Genomic DNA, 16845 nt, shown 5'->3' with positions numbered 1-16845 from the left:
ATTGCCATTCGTCATAGGTTCCATAAAGAGCATGTAGTATGTTGAGACGTTTGGAGAATCCTGGTTTTTACCCTATAAACAATAGCACTGAATTTGACCTTAAAGGAAATATAGTGTATCTGATTCATAATCATGAAATCTAACTTTTGGATTTAGTGATAGTATCCCTTTAATGTTGATTACTTTAGAGACAGATTTATATATATATATATATATATATATATATATATATATATATATATATATATATATATATATATATATTATAATAACTCACAAACATTTAACACCAAAAACAATGTAAGTGCATTTTCAAATCTTAATAGCACTGTTCTCAAAACATGAGGTACATAGAGGGTGGGAGGGAGACATCAAAATAACTATTATATTAAACTTCAATCTATGTGTCATGTGATGGAACATTGTGTTGATGTTGTAGATAAACAGCGTCCAAAATGGATTCATGCATGTGATCCATTGCCTGGCGCTGTTCTTTGTTGACACAGGCTAATGCCCTGTCTATGTGTCGATGTCAATCATTTCTCATATTTTCAACAGCTTTTGTCAAATTTTTGGTCGCTATTAAATTTTCAAGAAGTAACTCCTCCATCCGGCTATACCGATTTTGTGTTTCCTGTTCTGTTAACTTGTCTTGTTCCGGTTGAGGCGGTGGATTCTGCGTTGTCTGCCCATGCTGCTCATCCACAATGGGGGCATAATGTTTGCTTGATGGTTGGACAACTCCCACAGTTGATGATGGTGAGAAGCATGTTTGATCAATATTTACTCCATCACTTTTCTCTACAGTAATGACTGGTGAATGCAGTTCACTGGTATGGCTTCCCCCTGCAGACATGCCTCGTAGTTCTGAAATAGATGAAACAGTAATCAAATGTTATTATTTTGTTGTATGCAAACCAATGGATTTGTGGACATGTTGTACAGACATAGAAAGACTCTCCCTAAAAGTTTTCTTTCATAATATCTAAGAAAAACACAGCGACAGACTATCCACAAACTTTTATACATTATTCTCTCAAATATATTTTAATATCCGGGATGGACATATTTAATTCTCTTTCAAATCTAATTAAAATTTATATTCAATTTACAATTTGTTTTTAGAAATATTGCGTAAAAATCATTTGTAGCTGATGTTTTTTTCTATAGTAAAGCATTTTTTCAATAAAATGTACAGATAATTATTGCCTGTCCTGTTTGTTTATATTTTCAGTTTGTCATAACTTACGTGGAGGAGTAGTGGACATTTCTCAACTTCCAGAGGCTGCTACTGGTTGGATCCGAGTTGCTGTTAAAGATAGTATAAAATCAGCACAAGCCAAGGTATACTAAATTATACATATTAAGTTTGTGTGAAGACATCAATATTTATTTTGAATGCAAAAACAATTGTTTAAAAAAAAAAAGTAAAGCATATTGTCCTTCAATCAGACCGTTTCATTTTTTATCCAGAAAAATCAATTTTTTTTAAAATTTTTTTTTTATTTTTAAATGAGCTTTATTGAAATATAAACAAACATATAAATGAACTTGGCTCTGGTTACATCATGAGCCTATTAAACATCCATAACAGGTGAAGTACACATATTGCAACGGCCAATAACAGTTACATATTGAAGAGCCTTAATCAAGTTATTGCTCTATGGTGAAGAATAACGTTACTCTCAACCAACCCCTGTGTTGAGTGAGCTAGCCGCTTTTGGGCTATGGAGAATCCAAGCATGGAAGTGGTTGGTTAAGGCAGGTGGGTGAAATTATAATAGTGTCCAATGTCCCGATACAGTTCAGCCTTATAATACTTGTTAAGGAAAGCCTGGGGACAGCCAATAGATTCTCGGATGTATTTTAGTGATCTACAAGTTTGCATATTCCATGGCATTCAATATATCATACAATTCTACAATAATCCTAAATAAGGTGGGGGAAAAAGTAAGAAGAGAAGAGGAAAAAAGGGGGATGGTGATGGGAAAGGCTTTAGGTGAATTTGTAAGTTCAATGTACAATTTGAACAGTTTATGTGTCTTGTGTGTCTCATCATGTCTTGTATCCTGTGTGTGTCTGTGTATGTCCTACTCTATCTGGGTGTGTCCGTGGGCAGGCTGGTCGCCTTTGTGCGCGTTCCATCGCATTGTCATAAATTCGTGCACCTCTAGCTTGCCTATTCTGAGAAAGTGGTATCTCTCCATGAGGAGCAGATTATCGACTTGTTGTTTCCATGTTGTGAGGTTTGGTGTTTCTGTGGTTTTCCACTTCTGTGGTATTAATGTTTTAGCACTATTAAGCATAATAAAGAGCAGAGTTTGTTTTATGTCATCCTTGAGGTCCGGGACCTTGTGGAGTAGCAACAGCCCTGGGTCTCTTATTAAATGTGTATCCAGAGTTTTGTTGATATGCTTTATTATATCTCCCCAAAAGGTTTCCATCCTCTCGCAACCCCACCACACATGTAACATATCTGCCTTCTCTCCACACCCTCTCCAGCAACGATTACTAGCCTGTTTATATATATATATTGTAAAGTCTCACAGGGGTGAGATACCACCTGGACAAGTATATAAAATTTGTTTCTTGCATCTTGGCTGAGACCGAAGCTTTTTTGTGGTTACGGAATATCCGCATCCAGTCTTTGTGTGTAATTTCCATGTTCAGTTCCCTGGCCCATTTGTGACAGTATGACGGAGCTGCTCCGCTCCATCATTCAGCAGTATCTTATATAGCGCTGAAATGTTGTGTCGGGGGGAGTGTAAGGTCGTGCATAAAGTTTCGAATTGTGTCAGTTGTCTCAATAGGTTCTTTTTTAATTTGTGTGAGTTTATGTAGTGAGACAGTTGCGTATGCACATAGCATGCTTGTGGGTTGTCCTCAATTATTTTTACCAAATCTATCAATGGTAACACCTTTCTGCCACCTATTATGGTTTTAACTATGTGTTCCCTTAGTTGTATTGGATTATCCGAATCCGTTTCGATCTGAGTTATGAAGGGCAGATCAGGATTCCTAACAAGTGGGGTTAAGGGTGCTGGTCTGGTAGTTATGTGAGTGCTGGTATTAATCAGAGCATTCCATCTCTGGAATAATTATTCCAACAATGGGTACTCATGTATAGTGTCAGGTCTTTGTTTCCTCTGCAACCACCCAGTCCGCCCACGTTATCAACTTGCAGTATTTCCCTGTCTAGTCTAATCCATTGTTTAGAGTTTGAGTTGTGGCTCCAATCCACCACTCACTGCATCAGTACCGCCATTCTATATTGTTTTATGTCTGGTAGACCCAGCCCGCCCCTCTCTCTTGATATGTATAGAGTTTTCCTAGGGACTCTTGGTTTGATCCCTTTCCAAATGAATTTTTCTATGTTGCCCTGTAATTGATTTAAATATTCTTTCGGTAAAGGGACTGGCAGCGCCTGTAGAACATACAGAATGCGGGGGAGGATATTCATCTTTACTGCATGTATCCTACCTATCCATGATGGAGTTTTATTGTTCCAGCTTGATAGATCGTTTATTATTTCTTTTAATAGGGGACGATAGTTTTTTACAAATTAGTCATGGAAGTGTTGAGTGATCTGAATGCCTAGATATTTTATTTGTGTGTGTTGTATCTTAATGGGGCACATGCGTCGTAGGTTGTTTATAACTGTTGTTGGTGTGTTTATGTTGAGTAATTCAGACTTGGACAAGTTCAGATGGAAGTTTGATACCCTGCCGTACTCTCCAAATGTCTTTAATAGTGTCGGTAAAGATTTATCTATTTTGGTCAGGGTTAACAAGATGTCATCGGCGTACATTGCTAATTTATATTAATTTTCTTTTGTAACGACGCCCCTTATATCCTTCTGTGATCTGATTGTGCATGCCAACACCTCTATGGAGATAGCAAATAATATTGGTGACAGGGGACATCCCTGTCTCGGACCGTTCCTAATTTTGAAGGGTTCTGAAAGGACCGAGTTGGTCCTGACCCTCGCAGTTGGTTCAGCGTATAGTAAAAAGATGTTCTCAATAAAACTAATTCCAATGTTCATTCCCTGTAGGGTGGCTTTGAGAAAATCCCAATCCACTCTATCAAAGGCTTTTTCTGCGTCTGTGGATATGAGAACCAAATCTTGGTTAGTAGGACCTTGATAGTGTTGTCCCTCGCTTCTCTGCCCAGTATAAAACCCACCTGATCAGGAGCTATTAGGTGTGCAATAAGGGGGTTCAGTCTGTTTGCGAGGACTCTAGCAAAAATCTTTATGTCAGTATTTAGGAGGGCTATTGGCCGCAAATTTTCTGGTGCATCGAGGATCTTGCCTGGTTTTGGTATCATAATAATGTGGGCTTCTAACATTGATGCCGGAAAACCCTTCGACTCCTTAATGGAATCGAAGAGGGACAACAGTTTTGGGGCAAGAATATGGGTAAACTTTTTATAATATTTGGCAGTGAACCCGTCTGGGCCGGGGCTTTTACCTGTTGAAAGGGATTTGATTGCTGTCTGTATTTCTTTGATGTTAAATGGGGTATTTAATTTTTCCGATTGGGAGCTATCCAATTTGGGCAAATTGACTCTATTTAAGTATTCTGCTATGGCCTGTTTCTTTGTGTTTGGGGTTTTTGTGCTATCATCAGTTGGCTGCAGGTTGTATAGAGCTGAGAAATAGGAGCAGAACTCCTCTGCAATTGATGGGCTATCATGTTTGAGCTGACCAGATTTACTTTTTAAGTGGTGGATGTGTGATTTGAGGCGTTTGCATCTTAATGTTCTGGCTAGCATCTTCCCTGCTTTGTTCCCTTGCTCATAGTAGCTTTGATTTAGTTTGAGTGCCCTTTTTTGTTGCTCTTGTTGAAGGAATGTGTTAAGCTCTGATCTGGTTTGGAAGAGGCGAGTTTTAAGTTCGTTTTTTTTTGTGGTCCTGTTCTAATTGTTGGAGGCTACGGAGGATGTTATCATATTTAACTCTGTTTTACTTAATGAGTTTTGCCTTTTGTTTCAACAATTCTCCCCTCACTACACACTTATGTGCTTCCCAAATGTTAGACCATGTCATGTCTGGTGTGTTGTCAATTTGAAAATATTCTAGTAATGTTTTTTCTATGTCCGGTTGTATCAAGGGGTGATCTAACATTTCATCATCCAGCCTCCATATGTAAGGAGTAACTGGGTTATCCGGCCATACGAGCTGGCATATTACAGGTGCATTATCCGACCATGTTGTGTGGTGGATCGATATGTGTTTGATGAATGTGAGGCCTATTGAGTCTGTAAGGATGTAATCAATCCTTGAATATGTCCCATGTGGGTTGGAATAAAAAGTGTAGTCCCTTGCCGAGGGATGGAAGGTGCGCCACGCGTCATGCAGGACTAGTGTGTTTATCTGGCTGTTTGTGTGTTTGATGTCTCTTTTTGGTATGTTTGTGTAGCCCCCGATGTGTCTAGTTCTGGGTTGAGAGGAACGTTAAAGTCTCCTCCAATAAACAATACCCCGCTAGAGTTGTCTAGTATTTTCCCTGAGAGTGTACGCATAAATGCCAGTTGTAGCTTATTAGGGAAGTATGTGTTCACTATCGTGATCGGACGTCCATGTAGTAAACCTGTCATAATTAGTATCCTCCCCTCAGAATCTTTTTCTATATTTGTAATTTTTAATGGGACGTTTTGTTTAACTAGTATACCCACACCACACTTCTTTGTTGGTCCAGAGGAGAAGTATGCTGTAGGGTATGTGTGATTTTGGTTCAGCACCTCTCTTGAAGTGGGTTTCCTGCAGTAAAACAATATTCCCCCTTAGTCTTTGTAGGTCATGTAGTATTATGGATCTTTTTTGGGGTATGTTGAGTCCCTTGACGTTGACAGATATGATGTTTATTGCATGCATTTTTGACGATGAGAGCATCGCTATTTTGTGGAATAGCTGACAAGTGAGTTGCTGTTTGTGGCCTTGCTTTTGAAGCCGTCCAAGTGTACCACTGTGTTTAACTAGACACTACAGTTGTCAATCGGTAGTATTTATGTGTTTGCCTTATGATGGGAGGTGGGATAGGGTGGGTAGGTACTGATAATATCAGTGGTGATAGATAATAATTTGTCAACTAGTACGGAGCAACAAATGAACTATCATTCTATAACTTAGTGTAACAGTAGCGGGTAGGTGCCCTCTTCCCCAGGGGCACCTATTGTAACTTGGGGTAGAATCTTATACCAAATGCTTTGCATATATTCTTAGCAAGCAGGAGGGGCATGCTTACTACTTGTATCAATTTATCATGTTGCTTTGCTTATAAGATATGTTAGTGAGTTCTATGACCTATATTTCAGCCTGAGGTCTGATAACAGTGTTACATGATAAAGATATGTAAGGGTCATTCTGATATGAGCAAATAATTGCTCTGGATATTTGCTCTTTTAATAAAGGGGTATGTAGTCTAGGACTGGAGGAGTAACTTTTGTAGCACGTGGGCACTATTACCTGCTGGTACTCAGAGGCATTATATCAATTGCATAAGAAAAACCATAACAGTAATATTAACAACATAAACACATATACAAACAAGTTTGATATACTCATCTGTCCTGTAGCTTTGCTGACATCGAAAGCGACTATAGAATTATTAGAGTCCCTTATTGCACACAGTTCTTGCATGACTCTGGATCTTATGTTGCTGATGAGGGAGATGGGGCTGTTTTAAAACCAGCCATGGTGTTTTGGGTTGATGGTCTCTGTTGTTGTAGAAGGTCTGCGGGTGTCGGGATCTGTATTTGTAGTGCTTCACAAAAAGTTGGAAAGTCCTCTAATGTGCGAAGTGATGCCGACTTATCCCCTTTTGTCAACGTGATACTCACGGGGAACCCCCATCTGTATGGAATTTCACGAACAGTCACGAACTGCAACTCCCTCCGTTTCTGCAGTGTAGCCGGACTTAGGTCCGTAAAGATTTGAATACTTATGCCAGTGTGTTTCTGGCGTGAATGTCTCAGTATTTCCTCTTTATCTGTGTAGTTGAGAAACTTCACTATAATGTCCCTTGGTGGGGTTTTTGCTGGTGGTTTTGGTCTCAAGGCTCTATGAGAGCATTCCAGAACTATGTCCGATGCTGTGTTTGAGCATTTAACAGTCCTAAGAAGGTCCTGCAAATAACCTGGTATTGCTGGGGATTGAATGCTTTCTGGTACCCCTCTTATCCGTAGATTGTTTTGGCGTCCCCTGTTATCTAGATCTTCCACTTTCACCATGAGATTATGGATAGTTTCTTCTTGGTCATATGAGATTTGGGACAAGTGCTGAATGTCCTGTGTCACAATGTTGTGTCCCTCTTCCAGAGTTGAAACCTTGCGTTCTACTTTCTTTATGTCTTTCTTCATTTCATTAAACATATCTCTCATGTCGGACATTGCAGATTTAATGTCATCTTTGGTTGCCAAATGTTGTAGGTCTGCTTTAGTGATTTCACAGGCTGTGATGTCTGTTTGTACGTCCATTGTCTGTGCTGTTTTCTGAGCCATTTCTATAGTGTCAGTTGTCTGGTTTGTGACACTCTCAATGGGTTTCATGTATTGATTAATTTTTTTTTGCTTTGGCTGGTGTATCCACTTTAAGTTGTTTTTTAGCTGGCATACCTAGGGATTTGTGACTTGTTGTTGTTAGAGTTTGTATTAAAGTATATTATCTTCTTGCACTTGCTTCAAGGCCTTGTGTTGTGCGTTTATATAGAGACCAAATGTGGTATTTTATTTCTGTGGAAGTTGCAGATTGTGTTTCCTGCCAAATAAACCTTTGCTTTCTGTACTTGTATGTGGTGTGACCGTTCTGTGTTTCTTGTGTGGCTCCACGTGGTCAGCGTGTGTGTCTTTCTTTGCTCTCCACACCTTTTTATGCTGCCCCTGTCCACTTTGTGCCAATTTTTGGTTAATTTTATTTTTCTCTTTTGTCCCTTTTTTCCCACTTCTCTCTGAATAAATCTCTCTTTGGGGTAGGTTATGGTGGTTTTCACTACCCCTTATCGCATAGCCCGGTTTATTACTAAGGCGGAGTACTTGCCTCTGTTAACTAATATAGCAGCAAGCAGGGGGATCAATGCGGCCGCAGCCCAACTTATGGTGTAGCTTTACCTTTAACTTCCACTGCGATGTCAAGGTGGGATCGGTAAGTTCTTGTACTGCGGATCCAGCCGCTCTTTTCTTGTGTCGTGCCGCTGTCCCTTTCTGTTTCTTAATCTATCATCCTGATCACACTACTGGCCCAGCTTTACTTGCTACTGACAGCCGTTAGCTGCTGTGGTGCGCCCCTGGTCTCCGATGATCTGTCTCACTCCGTCTAAAAGATTAGGCCGCAGATCCTCAGCGCTTGTCAGAGGTGGTTGTAGACGCTTGCAGACTTCTTGGCAGATGTGAAACGGTCTGATGTCCCCTTATCTTTCCGCTTCAGCTTGCGCTACCTTCCTCCTGCATGTTTAATTAAAGGTGCCTGACTGGGGAAAATGGGCCTAGGAGCTTCTCTATCTTGCAGCCATTACCATGTGTGGCCAAGCTACGCCCCTAGAAAAAAAAATCAATTTTTTACATCAGTTCCATTTCAAGGATTAACACAGCACGCAAAAAGAATATGTATAAAATATATACCTATGGGATTGGACTATATCATTTTACTTATTTTTACCAAAATAAAATTTCATTTCCACTATTTATTTATGTATAGGTTTTAATTTGTATGAAAATTTGGATCAATTGATTGATTTGAGTCTTATTTTTAATAGTTTGAAAATGTTGTACATCATTATATTTAGATTCCATAATTAAAGAGTCTATTCACAAAATAGTAAATAAAGGTCCATATAAAAATGAGAGAAATGCTAATTCGACACTAAATTTAAAAAAAAAAATTATAAAAGAGTTTTGAATTGATGCTGAACAGGCAGCCCAGGTATACTATAATACACGACGTGTTATTTGATCATGTGCATTAGCAAATCTTAATTACATCATTTTCATAACCTACTGTTATCACTTCATAAGGGTTTTTAGTCAAAAGCTAATTTTTTTCTCTTTTTCATAATAAACAGTTTTGGAAATAAAGCAATTTATAAACAAAAATAAAAAATAAAATAATAATTTCATGAAAAGGTGAATAGTGTGCCATACATTTGGCTGAGAATGGTCAGCTGATAGTCTCAACAAGTGGATGGACGGCAGAATCATTATCAGGCTGATGAAAGTCAGTAGATGAAAATCGTGATACAATGGATAATAAACCAAATATTTGACTTTCAATATTTTGAAAGAGCAGGAAATGTAAAGCAGCTTTATAAATTTATAGTCCTATCATAACATTTGTTTTATTGTCTTCTTATTGTTATTTTATAAATCAAGAATGTAAGCAAGCGCTATGCCGCTATGCATGGTTTTGAAGCAAAAAAAATACCCGGAGACCAGGCTTACATTAATGGTTTATAAAATAAAGATAATAATAGAACAAAGAAAAATTGAGTATCAAATAATTGAGTAGATTAATTTGCTCCTCTAGCAGATTCTAGTATGAAATCATTAAAGAAAAATGTTGGGTTTATTATATCTTTAAGCACAACACTTGATCATGGAAACTTGGCAAGAAAAAGGTAACAGGACTAAGGAACTGGGACAGGGTACTCTTTGAATGTAATACGCTGGGAGTAAAACTTCAATCCATGTTTTTTTTTTTAAAAAACCTATGTTTGTATTCCTATTTAGGTACTTACCAGAACTAGGCTGAGGCGTGCTTGGGGCTGATCACCCTTCAGAGTATTTTTGGTGATCTGGAAAACATCAAGGTGAAGAGACAGGTAAGTCTAACACGTGTATTAGGGAAGAATAGTTATTAGTGATGAACGATTCTTAATCTCAAACAAACATATACAGGCCAGGTAGTGAAATATATATATAAAATGTTGTCTGCCGCCCAAAATAGGCATTTAAAGGTGATGGTCGATTTTTGATATTTTAAATCATTGAAGTCACATTACAGACAAAAGGATGCAAATGCCACAGCGTGTGAAATTCAGGTATTGGTGAGGTAGGGAAAGGGAAAATAAAGGGCCTTGGAAGGGAAAGAGAAGAAAGGTGACATGAGAAAAAAGGATATAGGGGAACAACAAAGGAAGGGGCATAGGGGAGTGAGGGGGACACAAAAGAAGGGCCATGGTGAGGGAAAGAGATGATATATATATATATAATAACTAGTATTTATATAGCGCCTTTCTCCCAGTGGGACTCAAACTCTTGAAGCGCTTTTTCAGCGCTCGCTCTCGGGAATTAACCAAATCAGCAGGTGAATATAATAGTTGTTATTATTAACAAATTTAATGGTACTCATTTTAGCGACCTCAGAAGGATGAAGGGCTTAGTTGGCCCTGCTGGGATTTGAACCTGGGACCTTTGGATCTTTGAACAGGCTTTTGTAGTCAGGGCATTTTGCCAACTGAGCTACCTCACCAACCTTATATAAAGTGTGATTTTGATTCTGTCATATATAACTTTGCCAGATGAATGCATCTTCCATCTTTCACATACGCAATTCACATACACAAGAAATGTATGTGGATGATGGAAGTTGAGATATGACATATGTGTATGTAACTATGTATGCTAGAATGCAACTCCCATCATTGTCATACATGATCGTTGCTTTACAGATATGGGTCTTTCTTTACTTGTTTTAAAAAAAAAATCTGGAATAGTAAATTGTAATACCTAAAGGATAAATCGATTGTCTTGTCTTCCACTTTATTCCCTTGTATTTATTTTTTTATTTCCACACCCATGCAAAGTAATCATAGTAATCGTATATTTCATTTTACTCACCAGCTCTCTGTTGCCTGACAGATTTGTCTGTCCTACTTGCGTTCCGGACACCTGTGACAACAGCCTCTGGAAATAGTTTGTCCCGGACCTCCTTCTCCCAACTGTTAAAACGCACCGTCTTTGATGTGGAGTGCATGATTGACATTTTCCTCTTGACCATCGCCCTGCAATCATAATACCTAGAAATCAAATAAAAACATTTTTTTTTGGTTAGAAAATTTAAAAAAATTAAAAATTAGAAAAACTATAATTACTTTATTTGAAAATAAGGATTTCTTACAGTTTGCATCTGATTCTTAACATCAAAAGAATACCAGCAGAACTATTGGAAATTTCTGACAGTGCCTGACCTGTACCCCGGATTTTTAGCTTTTTCAATAGTTATATTATAGAGATGGATAGATTAATAGAAAAAAAATAAAATATATACCCTGAGTAATCTGGATGGGGGGACCAACTCCCAAGTAACAAGCTCCCCTCCCTACAAACATTTCTATATACTTAATTGAAGAAATATACATTTATTAAACTAATATAATACAAGTTAAAACCTCAATGAGGCTTACAGAATCCAATATATAATTAGTTGTTGCCCTGAAATGAAAAACAGGTTAATTACTCAACTAAACACATAATGACATAACAACATCCACCAATGGCCATTGGGTATATAATGGGAACTTGAACATATCAATAATGTCCCACATTTAATAAATGATTAGTCACTGATCCAAATTGAAGATTATGTTATTGTCCGAGCACAGTCACTCTTGATTCATGCAAATGCTAAGTAAAGCAAACAGATGGTTAATCCACAGTAAGTTAGTGTTGTTGTTCTCACTTACACTTGCGGAATAAAGCAAAGCAAGAAGGTGGTTAGTCCCCAGCACATTAGTATGGTAGTCGCAGTCAGATAAGGTATGGAAGTATCTTATCAATTGTTAGCAGCATAATAGCACAGGATATAGTTAAGTCTTTGCAGGTCACAGTAGCCCAATCGAGGGCCATATACTGAGGTTTTAACAAACATATAGTTCGTAGTCACATCCATACATATTTGCAGTCGGCACTGTCATAATCTTTACCGTCTTCAGCTCCTAGGGTGCTACTTTAGAGAGACGTTCCCTCATTTAAGGATCCCAATCAAAGGGCATGTGGTACAGTTCATAAGACAAGACAATCGCCGCACCAGTTAGTTTCAATTTGTAAATTCCCCTTACTTTAGACTTCCTGTTGGCGTGCTGCTGTAAACATATGTTTTCTTCCTTGTCATACCTTGCTGTAGCTAATGCCATGGTGAGTGACGCTCGTTGCCAGGATCAGATATTTCCCCAAGAAACTGCCAGCGGTGGGTGATCACATTGTTTGGCTGTCTCTACCAACCGCTGGCAGTTTCTTGGGGAAATATCTGATCCGGGCATTAGCTAGTTTAGTAAATGTATATTTCTTCAATTAAGTATATAGAAACGTTTGTGGGGAGGGGAGCTTGTCACCTGGGAGTTGGTCCCCCCATACAGATTACTCAGGGTTTATACAATTTCTATCCTATGATAGTCTATGTGTAAGTGCCGGCCAGAACATACTCTTTTTCTCTCAAGAATCAATAAATCCATTTTATGTTCCCAGGCACCCCTGGTATTACGTACTTAGTGTACCAGGGATACACTAAATGATACAATATAGGTGAGCTGACGCATTGTTTTTTTATTTTATATATATATATATATATATATATATATATATATATATATTCACAGGTTATAATTGTTGTTTTATATGCATGTAAGATTTAGGTATGTAACAAATAAATATGTTTTTTTTTTAAAGTTAGTACAGTGTTATACATTGAAATGGACAATAAAGTCAAAATAAAGTTTTATGATTCTGAATCAGATAGATCAGGTAATTGGAAATTTAAAGGGACATGAAAAGAAAACCAAATATTTTTCATGATTCAGATAGAGGATATAATTTTCAATAAATTTCGAATTTACTTGTTTCATTCTCTTGGTATCATTTATTGAAGGAGCAGCAAGGCACTAATGGTTTCTAACAAAACACATGGGTGAGCCAATCAAAATTGAAATATATGTATATGCAGCCACCAATCAACAGCTAGAAAATAGCTTCTTTGCTGCTCCAAAGCTTGCCTAGAAAAACCTTTCAACAAATGATAACAAGAGAAGGAAGATAATTAAATAATAAAAGTTATTTTGAAAGTTATTTAATTAAAATTGAATTCTCTATATGAATCATGGAAGAAACATGTTGGTTCATGTCCTTTTAAATCAATTAATTTTATAATTTACTTCATTTATCTAAATTGACAGTCTTTTTATGTAATAACTTCCTGAGCATGTGCAGAAGCTCACAGGGTATATACATACGTATATAAACAAAAAATTGGTCTAAAAAAAATATATATACATTTTAATTAAGAGTTAGAATTGCATTGTATTTTTATTAGCCACTTCTTAGGTATGTTTGGCTGATGCAGTCATGCGCATACTAGAGAGTGAGACTGCAGCACGAGAAAAACATATCAGGCCTTAAAAAAAAAATTACAACCAACGCTGAATGTGCAGTGGAGAGTAGAGGAAAAGCACTGCGTGAGAAAAGCATGAGGACGGCGCTGCTCAAAGTGAATTTGATAATATACATAAATTGAAAAGTATAAAAAAATTATAACTGAATATTTAAAGGCACACTGAACCCAAATTTTTTCTTTCACAATTCAGGTAGAGCATGCAATTTTAAGAAACTTTCTAATTTACTCATATTATCTTTTTTCTTCAGTCTCCTTGGATCTTTATTTGAAAAAAGCAGGAATGTAAAGCTTACAAACTGGACCAATTTTTGGTTCAGCATCTTGGATAGCGATTGCTGATTGGTGGATACATTTAGCCAACAATCATCAAGCACTACCCAGGTACTGACCCAAGGATGGGCTGGCTCATAGGCTTACATTCATTCTTTTTCAAATAAAGATAGTTACCAACAGGTTAATTTATCAAGCTCCGTACGGAGCTTCATGCCCCTGAAGGCTCGCCAGAAAAGTTATGAAGCAGCTGTCGGCATTTATCGCTGTGTGGCGGACATGATATGCTACATTGTATCATTCCCCTCGCACATTAATACATTGACCCCCCAAGAGAAAACAGAAAATTTGATAATAGGAGTAAATTAGAAAGTTGCTTAAAATTGCATGCTCTATCTGAATCATGAAAGAAATAAGTTGGGTTCAGTGTCCCTTTATGTTTCAATCTGACTTTGTGCCCCATAAAGTTAGTTAAAGTTTATCCCTTTATTTAAAAATCATGAGAAGACAAATATATATAATCCAAAAAAATGAATATATTTGGTCTTGGTTGGCCAAAGTTTCCTTTTTTAATTCTGTAAGGAATAAAAAATGGATACTAAACAGTAAATACAACATTTTTATTTCAAGATAGAGATGAAAATTTAAGCAATTATATTATTTAATAGTAACTCATTATTTCTTCATTCGCGTGGGCTCTTTATTTGAAAGCACGAATGAGCCTTTTTTGGGTTGAGAACCTGGGTTGCACTTGCTTATTGGTTTGTTAAATGTTGCCACCAATCTCAAGTGCTAGCCAGGGTACTAAAACCAAAAATGGGCAGGCTCTATCCTGTCCTTACCTTATCAACCTACAATTTCAAATAAAGATAACAAGAGAAAAAAGAAAAATTAATAATAGGAGTAATTTAGAAAGTTAATTAAAAAAAATCAATGCTCTAGCAGAATCATGAAATCATTTTTTTTAGTTTACTATCCCTTTAAGCTTGACTTACATTCTTGTTTTTTCAAATAAAGATGCCATGACAATGAATAATAATAATAATTTAATTTATTTCTTTACGTTACACATTTTGGCCTTTGTAGTATGTACACACAGGCTAACACACACTAGAGTTAGTTTTTTACTATAAAAGAAAATTGTTTTTGAAACTTACCGGTGCTTGACACAGACCGCTGTCCGGTCCACTGCTCCAACTGCAAAGACAGCATCACGAACTGTGTTCCATGCCGCTTGGAATAAAACAAGATGTGCCGGACTTTCAACACAGCAGACACAAGGGACAAATTTTCTTCTGGTGTAAAGGTTGGCCCTCTATGACTTGGTGAAGTGTCACAGTGCTGTTCCTTCTCAGCAGCACTTGAATCCGACTCCTCAGATGGTGTAAGTGGCCTTCTCCTCTTAAATTGTTTTTTGGCACTGGTGTGCCTTTTTACTCCACCATGCCTCTTCCTGTCCCTACCTACCCTCTCCCTAGTACATCCAAGGTCCCTCTCCCTATCCCTATGTACAGGGTGCGTATGACTAATCCTATGCCTATCCCTACCTCTATCACTATCCCTATTATTATTATTACTACTCTCCCTAGCTCCACGGTCCCTATCCCTACGTCCACTCTCTCTAATATTACTACCTCTACTCTCCCTAGTACTAACCACACTGTCCCTATCACCTCCATAAACACTCCCAATTTCTCTAACAGACATTCTCCAATATCAAACTGCTCTCTTCAACTCACAAAAATTAACTAAGATATTAGTTACATGGGTGTGGCTATAGTGTGCAGGAGTGATGCAAGCATAATTGTTAATCAGGCTATCTGATTGGCTGCACAGTCTAAATATAAATATAATGATAAGTGTTTAAATGACATATGTGACAGACCCTTCGGTCAGGAATGAAAGTGTTAACTTTATTTTCTAACCACAAGTGGCTGGCTCCAGCTACAATCTAATTAATGCTTAGCATTCTATTGTTTGATCACCTCCAGAGAGAAAGTGATAAGAAGAGTCAAGAGTGTTTTGTGGTTGAAGTGTTTAAGTAAAATAATCCTATTGTATCATGTCAAGGGCGCTTCTCCCTTTTATCTAATGTACAACATTCTTTCAACCCCCATCTGAGGGGGGGTCAAAAACCTGTATAAATCTGTATGCTGCCTTCAAATAAAGTGTTATTCTGTTTTAAACCTGAAACTGGCTGGGTTGTGAATTGCTGATTGTCTATGCAGGACATTGTTCATCTGGGGTTAACCCTTGGTACACAGTTGGTACCGTAACATTGGTGGCAAGCGACGGGAGAATCCTTATCGCCCAGAAGAGCAACTACACAAGCCAGTAACCTCAGGAAGAGGGGGATTATTACTGACTAAGATGGAAAGAGTACCAGGGACAGAAGGAACCAATGGGCCCAGCATATCAGACAGAACCCCTGAAGAAGCAAGCTTTGATCGGGCGGTTAAAATAAGACTGGCATATTATGGCCCCAACCCATCTGCCGAAATTATCGACCGGGTCATAGCAGCTGTGGAGGCCAACCTACTTCGCCAAAGCGGCGCTGCAGCAGCCCAAGTCACAGCAACCCCAGTGGAAAAGGGAAAAGTAAATTTTGCAGCTTTTAAAAACTTCCTGGAAACAGAAGGAGAGATTGATGGGTACCTTGCAGATTTTGAGAGGCAATGTGCACTACACAAGGTACCCGCAGAGGACTGGGTCACGATATTATCCGGAAAATTATCCGGCCGGGCCAGTGAGGCTTTTCGGGCCATTCCAGATGAGGAAGTCGGGGATTATAATACTGTAAAAGAGGCTCTGCTCTCCAAGTATGCGGTTACACCGGAGGCATACCGGAGGCGGTTCAGAGACACTGTTAAATTGGCTGGTGATTCCTACCTTGAGTGGGCATGTAAGGTGCACCGCACAGCAGCTCACTGGATAGCGGGGTGCCAAGCCGTATCTGGGGAAGAGGTGCTGCAGCTATTCCTGTTGGAACATTGCTTCGACAAGTTACCCGCAGGAGTTCGAGAGTGGGTTCGGGACCGTAAACCCTCCACCCTGCATGAAGCGGCTCGCTTGGCAGATGAGTATACGGATGCCCGCAAACTGGACACTGCTACCACTAAGCCCCCTGCCAGAGTGGAGTACAGACCCCCAGTCACCCCAGCACCTGCCAGTTACCAACCCCCAGCACACCGCTA

General features: G+C 38.4%; 1 long non-coding RNA gene across 1 annotated transcript; it reads left to right on the top strand.

The window, feature by feature from the left end:
* The first annotated feature begins 577 nt into the window (after positions 1-577).
* LOC128659302 (uncharacterized) lies at positions 578-10947 on the top strand. Its single transcript, XR_008402331.1, has 4 exons — positions 578-759; positions 1235-1344; positions 9724-9815; positions 10837-10947. It is a non-coding gene; the product is annotated as an uncharacterized LOC128659302 (long non-coding RNA).
* The last annotated feature ends 5898 nt before the right edge of the window (positions 10948-16845 follow it).

Source organism: Bombina bombina, chromosome 5 (genome assembly GCF_027579735.1).
Source record: "Bombina bombina isolate aBomBom1 chromosome 5, aBomBom1.pri, whole genome shotgun sequence".
NCBI classification, from domain to species: Eukaryota; Metazoa; Chordata; class Amphibia; order Anura; family Bombinatoridae; genus Bombina; species Bombina bombina.
This window is presented reverse-complemented; position numbering and strand designations above follow the sequence as displayed.